This window comes from Dipodomys merriami, unplaced genomic scaffold, assembly GCF_024711535.1.
Source record: "Dipodomys merriami isolate MVZ:Mamm:240054 unplaced genomic scaffold, mDipMer1.0.p SCAF_469, whole genome shotgun sequence".
Lineage (NCBI taxonomy): Eukaryota > Metazoa > Chordata > Mammalia > Rodentia > Heteromyidae > Dipodomys > Dipodomys merriami.
The window spans coordinates 773,581-781,467 of record NW_027206034.1 but is presented as its reverse complement, the minus strand read 5'-3'; positions in this window follow the sequence as shown (position 1 = coordinate 781,467).

The window sequence follows — 7,887 nt, the reverse complement described above, 5'->3', positions numbered from 1 at the left end:
TTATGTGGTGCTTAGGAGTCGAATCCAGCGCCTCATGCATGGAAGGCAAGCGCTCTACCACTGAGCCACCGTCCCAGCCCCCATAGCATATTCTTAAGAAGTGAACCCAGGTTCTGGGGGCTCACATGTATAAGCTTAGCTGCTCAAGAGGGGTTTGGAGTAGGAAAATCAGTGAGATTCTTACCTTCAACTAATCAGAAAAATGTTGGGAACGAAGGTATGGTCAACTGAGAACTTGAGAATTCCAAGCCATGAGTTGAAACTCAGTTTTAGCACAGGAAAAAAAGAGATAGATTCTAGTATTAGTGGTAGTTGCACTGGGAATAGAATCATCAATCATGGCTATTGACATGAAAAATACAGAGAATACCTTTAATTGGTACAAAGAATGTGTATAGGAATTTGAGAGAATCAGCTTACTTTCAGTAAAGTTGAAAAAGTAACAATTCATGAAGAAAAATGCATTTGAGTAGGGTCCTAAAAAATGTGTTCCTTTTCCACTAAATCTGTGAAGAAAAATGCAATTTGCAGAATAGGGTGCCAGAGGGAACAAGGATATTGCTGAAGAAATTTGGTGAAATTTGACCTGAAATGCAGTGCCAATTAAGACAAATAGCAAGCTGATAAAAGTTATAAATGAGGGCTAGGGACTTGGCTCAGTATTGAGTGCTTGTTTAGCAATTACAAGAAGTTAATTCCAGCATCATGCACAGAAATCTTAAAATTGAGTAGTCTATGATTTATAAATAAATGACTGTGGTTCTTGTTTTGCTGTATGGGGAATGTGCTGTTCAGATGGGAGAGAACCTTGCCCAGGCCAGTGAGGAGCTGTTCAAAATTTGACCTCCTCTATCCTGAACAGGGAAGTGAAGAAGCTTTGAAGGGGAAGTTTATAGTTTCCTGACACTTTGAAGCACATGGATAGATTTATTTCTACTTCCTCTAAGGGAGAACTTCTCCTAACTCATTTTTCAGGACATAAGGAGTTAGAAATTACCCTGCTTATGGAACCAGACTTATTCTCACTTTTTATTTATTTCAGAGCCCAGTTTCTGACATTTGTATTTGCTCTTTATTTGAGGGCTTGTGAAATCTTATCTCTTTGGTTTGCTTGACTTAATCGCCCATTTTAGAACATGGATCTGCTTTTTCCCCCTGATTTTGAGGCTTCCTATGGAAGTTGACTCCTGCCTCATGGAACCTCTAGTCAAACAAAGCCCTGGATTCTCTTTTTAGCTTGATCCCAGGAGAACCTCAAGCGATGGAACTGTGGGATAATCTTTAAATGGGACAGACCAACTGTATCCAAATTTGTGTTTGTCAGCGAATGCTTGAATGACCTCATCTAGAACACTCAGTGTCTGTATATCTCAGACTGTCTTATTTGAAAATTGATGATAATAATCATAGTACCAGCCTCATGAGGTTATTGTTAGGATTTAATTGAGTAAAACTATGTCTAGAAAATCATTTCTTAATAATGTTAATGTGTTAGAATTTATTATCTATTGTAAGGGGTTCCTGTGGGTACAAGAAGATCAACATTAATTTGACCTAGGGGAGCAAAGAAGACCTCTAAAGAGATAATGATCTTTGAACATAAATTTGATCAACAGATCATTTCCTAAGGGATGCAGTGAAGGGAAGGCAATCCAAGAAGAGAGAAAGCTGATGAAATGGTTCAGGTATGAAAAATTTAAGAAGTGTATTATGTGTGGAGCTCTGGATAAATTGTGGAAATGGGGTGAGGATGGAGAAGTTAGGGCAAATGATGTAGCTGAAGAGGGTGGGACAAAGGGAAACTGGGAAGGATTTTCAGGTTAAACCAGTGATTTGTAGTTTAGTTCTGGAGAAGCAGGATGCTAGTGACATTATTTAGGTAGGGAAATAACCATGATGAGGTTTGTAAGGTTCCTCTGGTTACAGTGTGAAAGATCGATTGCATTGAGCTTGAATGTTGGCAGGGAGTCACATTTAAGGAGTTATTTCATTTACTCATGGAGATAAATTAATGTGAGTTCTATACAGTGGGTCATTAATATCACCTATGCTTTCTTTCCTTTGTTGTGGTGATAATTGCAATTCTCATACATTGCTTTTGTTCCATGTAGTCATTAGTCATTAGTTGACTTGAAAACCTTTATGCAAGCAAAGGATTTTAAAGTGTTGAAATGTATTTGACATGGTACTGAAGCTTTAATTGTGGCTATGATTCAAATCACCCCAGAATTAAGTCCATCCTTTGCTTTACTTGTCCCACCATTAGTAGTATCTCCGGGTGAGTGACCTCTTGGCATTTTTCTGCATGTGTTGGTTGGATTTAGACAGATTTCATTAAACATTTCGTTTTACTTGGCTTGCTTCAGGGTAAAGTCCAAAAGAACTCTCGATATTTGTTCCTTCCCCCCCTCTTCAGCTAACCTATGATTATTTTCTCAAATGGATCCTTTCACACATAGAGTCATTTAAAGAATTTTACCATCTTTTGATTCTATCAGTCTATCAAAAACTTTGTACAAGCTCTAAACAAGTCTGGAATTTGAAGTTACATGTCCTGTCAAAACATTTTTTTTATTTATAAACTCATTTTTCTTTGCTGTGTACTTCTGAAAAAATAGCATTAGCTCTCTATGGTTTTAGAAATTCCTTTTCTTTCAGAACAGCTAGGAAAAAACTACAAATAATAAAACAAAATAATCTGTAACAGACTGTTTTTTTTTAATAAAAGGGGGGGGGAACCTCATTTCAGAGAGGTAAGGTTGGTCAAGCATTTTAGGTAATGAGAAAGGGAATTTTTCTTAGCCAAACAGAAATGAGGGTTTTAGTGCTTTTAAGGGACTTCCAGAAAGTATTGGTGACTCCTCTTCGTTTTGATGTCTTTTCTGAGTCTCTCTGAATATGTTAGAAAGATCCAAGTAATTAAAGATCTTCAGTGTCTCAGATGATAAGGATTATCACTAAACTTTCTTTTTCCCACCTATATTGCCAACTTCTTTTAGAAAAGAAATAGTATGTGCATCTAACCTTTAGAGGGTCTTAAAGGAATAGGAGGGATTTCTTCACAAATCTGGACAAATTTAAAATACGAAATACAAAGCTCTATGGAATATTACTGGGATAAATGTATAACTAAAGAAAAGAAGTAAAAATTTCCCCACGTTTCTGTAGGTCAGTGAAATGTTAATAAATGTTGAGGGTAGCCTGTGGAAAGTTAATATGGTTAGGTGAGTTAAGGAATGTTCTACCCATCTTAAACAGAAAGCTAATGAGGATTATAGACAAAGAGGATTATAGATACCCAAAAGGAATAGATTTTCTGCTTATTTGACCACACAATGTTTTTCATGGGGTAGGTCAGAGGACCAGAACTCCTCATTTGGAGCACTAAGAAAATGTTTGGGTACATAAAACTAACATGTTTTAACATTAGAAGTTAAGAGTTTTCAGGCATAAATTCTAGTTGAAATCAAATACAGTGGGATACTGCAAAGCCATTGAAATTCAGGTTATTTTTAAGACATAAAAAATGAATATTCTTGGGCTGGGAAGGTGGCTCAGTGGTAGAGCACTTGCCTTGCATGCATGAGGCCCTGGGTTCGATTCCTCAGCACTACATAAGCAAAAAGAAAAAAGCCAGAAGTGGCGCTGTGGCTCAAGTGGTAGAGTGCTAGCCTTGAGCTGAAGAGCTGAGGGACAGTGCCCAGGCCTAGAGTTCAGGCCCCATGACCGGATTCCCCCCACCAAAAAAAATGAATAATCTTGGGGGACTTACTGGCTCTGAATTGCTGTGGATGGCTTTAGGATATATTGTACTCTGACTCTTCCCATCACACTTTAACTAGACCTTACTTGCTTGGCACAGAGCATGAAGACTTTATGCTGGTTGTTGAGTATTTATCAACGACTTCTAGAATCTTACCAAAAATCATATGTGTCTTCTGAAATTGCACATGACATTGTAATCATTAATATGATTTACATGATGAAGTTAATAATAGAACTAATTTTATTTCTATATATGTTGACATACTCTGCTAATTCATAGATTAATTCCAAAGAAGGTGTACATAGTTTTGTTAGATTAACAATATGTGACTAAATTTAGAATTTCAAAGGCTAATAGAGTCTTAATATTAAGATCCATAGCAGTTGAAAGCTACTTATTATTGTATTTTTAAAAATAGTATTTTTAGACATATATAATGGACTTTTAGAAAAGGCAAAAACCACAGAAAACCAATGTTTTCTAAAACACACACACACACACACACACACACACACACACACACACGAATGTTTTACCTATTTATGCAAATCTAACTCCGTAAGTTTAAATAGTGACTTACTTATATTTTTAATGCTGGATTACGGAATTTGAATTTCAAGAAATTTGAACAGGATGAAATGACTAAATTTTGTAGAGGTAAATGTTATATTCTCTATTTAGAACTGTTAACTATCTCACTCACTGTGGAGCAGAATAATTTTACTTAGCACCAAGTATCAAAAATATCCTGGGCTTACCCATACAGTAAATGTGCACTCAAGTTACAAAAATGAGTCTAATAGGTGAAAGGGATGGCATCAGGTTCAACCCAACAATAGCTTTTAGTGAAGAAGTATAAGGTTGTCTCAGAATATTCAGAGGAATGAAATCAAGATAGGAAGAAATTTCCTATTGTGCTATAGGAAACGAAGCTAAAATTTTATGTTTTCTGAAACTCTAGGAAAACAAAGTTATAGAACACGATATATGCTTCAAATGGCAAGATTCAATCAGTAGATAGAAGCTCTCAGGGAATGGATTATATAGCTCTTTCAAAATAGTCTGACACTAGAACATTGAGGAAGTAATTAGGTTGGCAAAAGATTAGAGATTTCCCTGATATTATTGCTTCCATAGTGTGTAGTTCAATTTTAGGAAAATGTATTGAACATCTATAACAACTCTTCTAAATTTATGATTATAGGCTTGTAAACGTAGAATTAGGTGCATTAACTAATAGTTTTAATTAGGTGACAATCAAAGGACAAGGGAAAATTTTGGAAGGAACTTGGAAATAGTACTGAGGAGAAATGAAACAAAATATTATTAAAATGAGTTTTAAGAGTTTTCTTGAGCATAGTCTGACTTTGCTGTGGAATTTTCTTGAGAGCTGTTTGCCTACTTTATGGATATCCACCAATGTGCAGCCATGGGTAAGGTTTTGAGGATAGATGTGTTTGAAATGGGATACATGAAGAAAAGTCTAACTACAGGACTATTAACACCATCTCTTATTTGTATACGCATCCTATGTGCCTTCTATATGTAACACCTAGGATATTATGGTAGTGAAATAATTCAGTGAGACTGTAAGAATTTCTTGTATGCCAGAAAAGTTCTACACGGAAATTGGCTTTGTCTTCTAGAGTAGTGTAGACAATAGTTTTCACTCATAATTTCTTTTGGGGGGGAGGAGAGGGTCCGGTCATGGGACCTGAACTCTGGGCCTGGACGCTGTCCCTCAACTCTTCAGCTCAAGGCTACTGCTCTACCACTTGAGCCACAGTGCCACTTCCGGCTTTTTTCTTTTTGCTTATGTGGTGCTGAGGAATCGAACACAGGGCCTCATGAATGCAAGGCAAGTGCTCTACCACTGAGCCACCTTCCCAGCCCCTTCACTCATAATTTCTTTGAGGTTGATTTTAATTCAAGTTTCATTAATCCGTCATTCTAAAAGGAAGGATTTTCTTTCTTCAATTGAGATATGTCACAGTGCTCTAATTTACTTGGTTTTTTATTAACTTGTGAAGAAAGAGGGCAAACAAATGTTTCAATATTAGTTTCAATAGTTAAACATTATTAAACTGGTTGCATTAATTTACATTCATTAATAGCAAATGCTTTTATTGCAAGCCATGCATTTTCTAATTAGGAATCTGAGGTTAATATGTTACTTAGGACTTAGGTAGGGATTTTAAATTTTATTAACTGCTTAATTCATCCTATTCTCTGGCTACAGTTGCCTTTCAAAGGTTTAGAACCAGAAGCTGTGACTGTTTTCTATGGAGGGACACTAGTCACTACTTAGAACGTCACCTACTTAGAACGTCGAATAGAACTGTTTTCTATTGTGGTTGGAACAGTGTTGGCCTTTGATGCTGACATTACTGTGACCTTTGGAAATCATGTTAAGTGAGGTAAGGCAAGAACAAAAAAGCAAATGCTGCATAATCTCACTCGTGGTAGGACTTAAATGTTCAGAAATTGAGAATAGAACAGTGATTTTATAAGAAATAGAAGTTAGGAATGGGAATGGAGAGATGGAAAAATATTGCTCCGTATGTAGAGAGTTATAATTCAGTAGAAGTAACTTGTAGTGTTCATGGTAGACTGACTACGGAAATATATACATGTTTCCAAAAGAGCAATGAGAGGAGTTTGATTGCTTTAACAGAAAGAAAGTATAACTATTTGAGGATATAGGGTTACTCTCATTGTTGGCATACAGAAAAGCCACGGAATTTTGAGGGTTAATTTATATACCTTTCCATTTTGCCAAAGTTTCAGATCAGCTCAAATAACTTGAGGGTGGAGTCTAGGGGATTATTTAAATACAAGATCATGTCATCTACTAAGAGGAAGAGTTTTTCTATTTAGATCCCCTTAAAGTTTGCATTTTGTTTTATTGTTCTAGCTAGGTATTCTAATATTATACTGAAGAGGAATGGAGAGAGTGGACAATCTGTCTCCTTCCTGAAATTTGAGGAAATGGCTTTACTTTTGCCATTAAGTATAATACTAGTTATAGTATAAGTTATAATGTAAGTTTGTCATACACAGCTTTTCTTATATTGAGGAATGTTCATTCCATGGATTCCTAGTTTCTGCAGAGCTTTCTTAATAAAGTGGTGTTGGATCTTGTCAAATCTTTTTTCTGCATCTATTGAGATTACTATGTAATTCTTATCCTTGCTCCTGTTGATGTGATGTATTACATTTATTGTTTTGTGTATATTGAACCAACTTTGCATCCATGGAATGAATCCTGTTTGATCATAGTGTATGATTTTTTTGATGAATTGTTGAAGTTGATTGGCCAGGATTTTGTAGTTTTGCATTAATGGTCATCTGAGAAATGGGTCTTGAGTTCTGTTTCTTTGATGATTCCCTGTCTGTTTTGAGGATGAGGGTTGTGCAGGCTTCCTAGAATGAGATTAGTAGTGAACTTTCATTTGCATTGAAGAGTTGGAGTAGTATCAATTGAGTTCTGCTTCAAAGGCCTTGTAGAATTCAGCTGTGAATGCATCTAGTCCTGGACTTTTCTCTTACTCTCCAGTTTTGAATTTATTTATTTTTAACATCCTGCAGCATGGAGAGCTGCTGCTGCCATGCCGCAGAGGGTGGGGCCACCTCTGGCTCTGTTTACTCTGTGAAGAAAGTTGCCCTGCCTTGGATGGTCCTTCCCCCATCTGGAAAGGTCAACTTTCCCCAGTATGGAGCTGAGTGCCAGTGGTTGGGTTGCTTTGCACTGTTGAATGGCTCAGCAGTGTCTAATTCTAAGGCCTGAGGTATCTACTGGCTGCCCTGGCTCCGTCTTTGCCAATATGAAAGATGACATTCTTCTGGGATGATAGGGGAAGAGCTACCTTCCAAACTCTGTTTTGTGAGAAGGAATGGGAATGCCTTTTTGGGTACTTACTTCCCTTGGTTTTTCAGGCTATCTGTGATCTGCGTCCATCTGTGGTCAGCAGGATGAAGATTTTTGCTCCTGGTAAATTCAGACTGGTAGTGAATAGAAGCTGCTTGCACTCTGTTTCTGTCACCTTTTCCTCAGGCTCGGTCTACTGTTATGTTGGCAGCCACAGCCACTGCCACCTCGGTCACTGGTGTATGCTCAAATC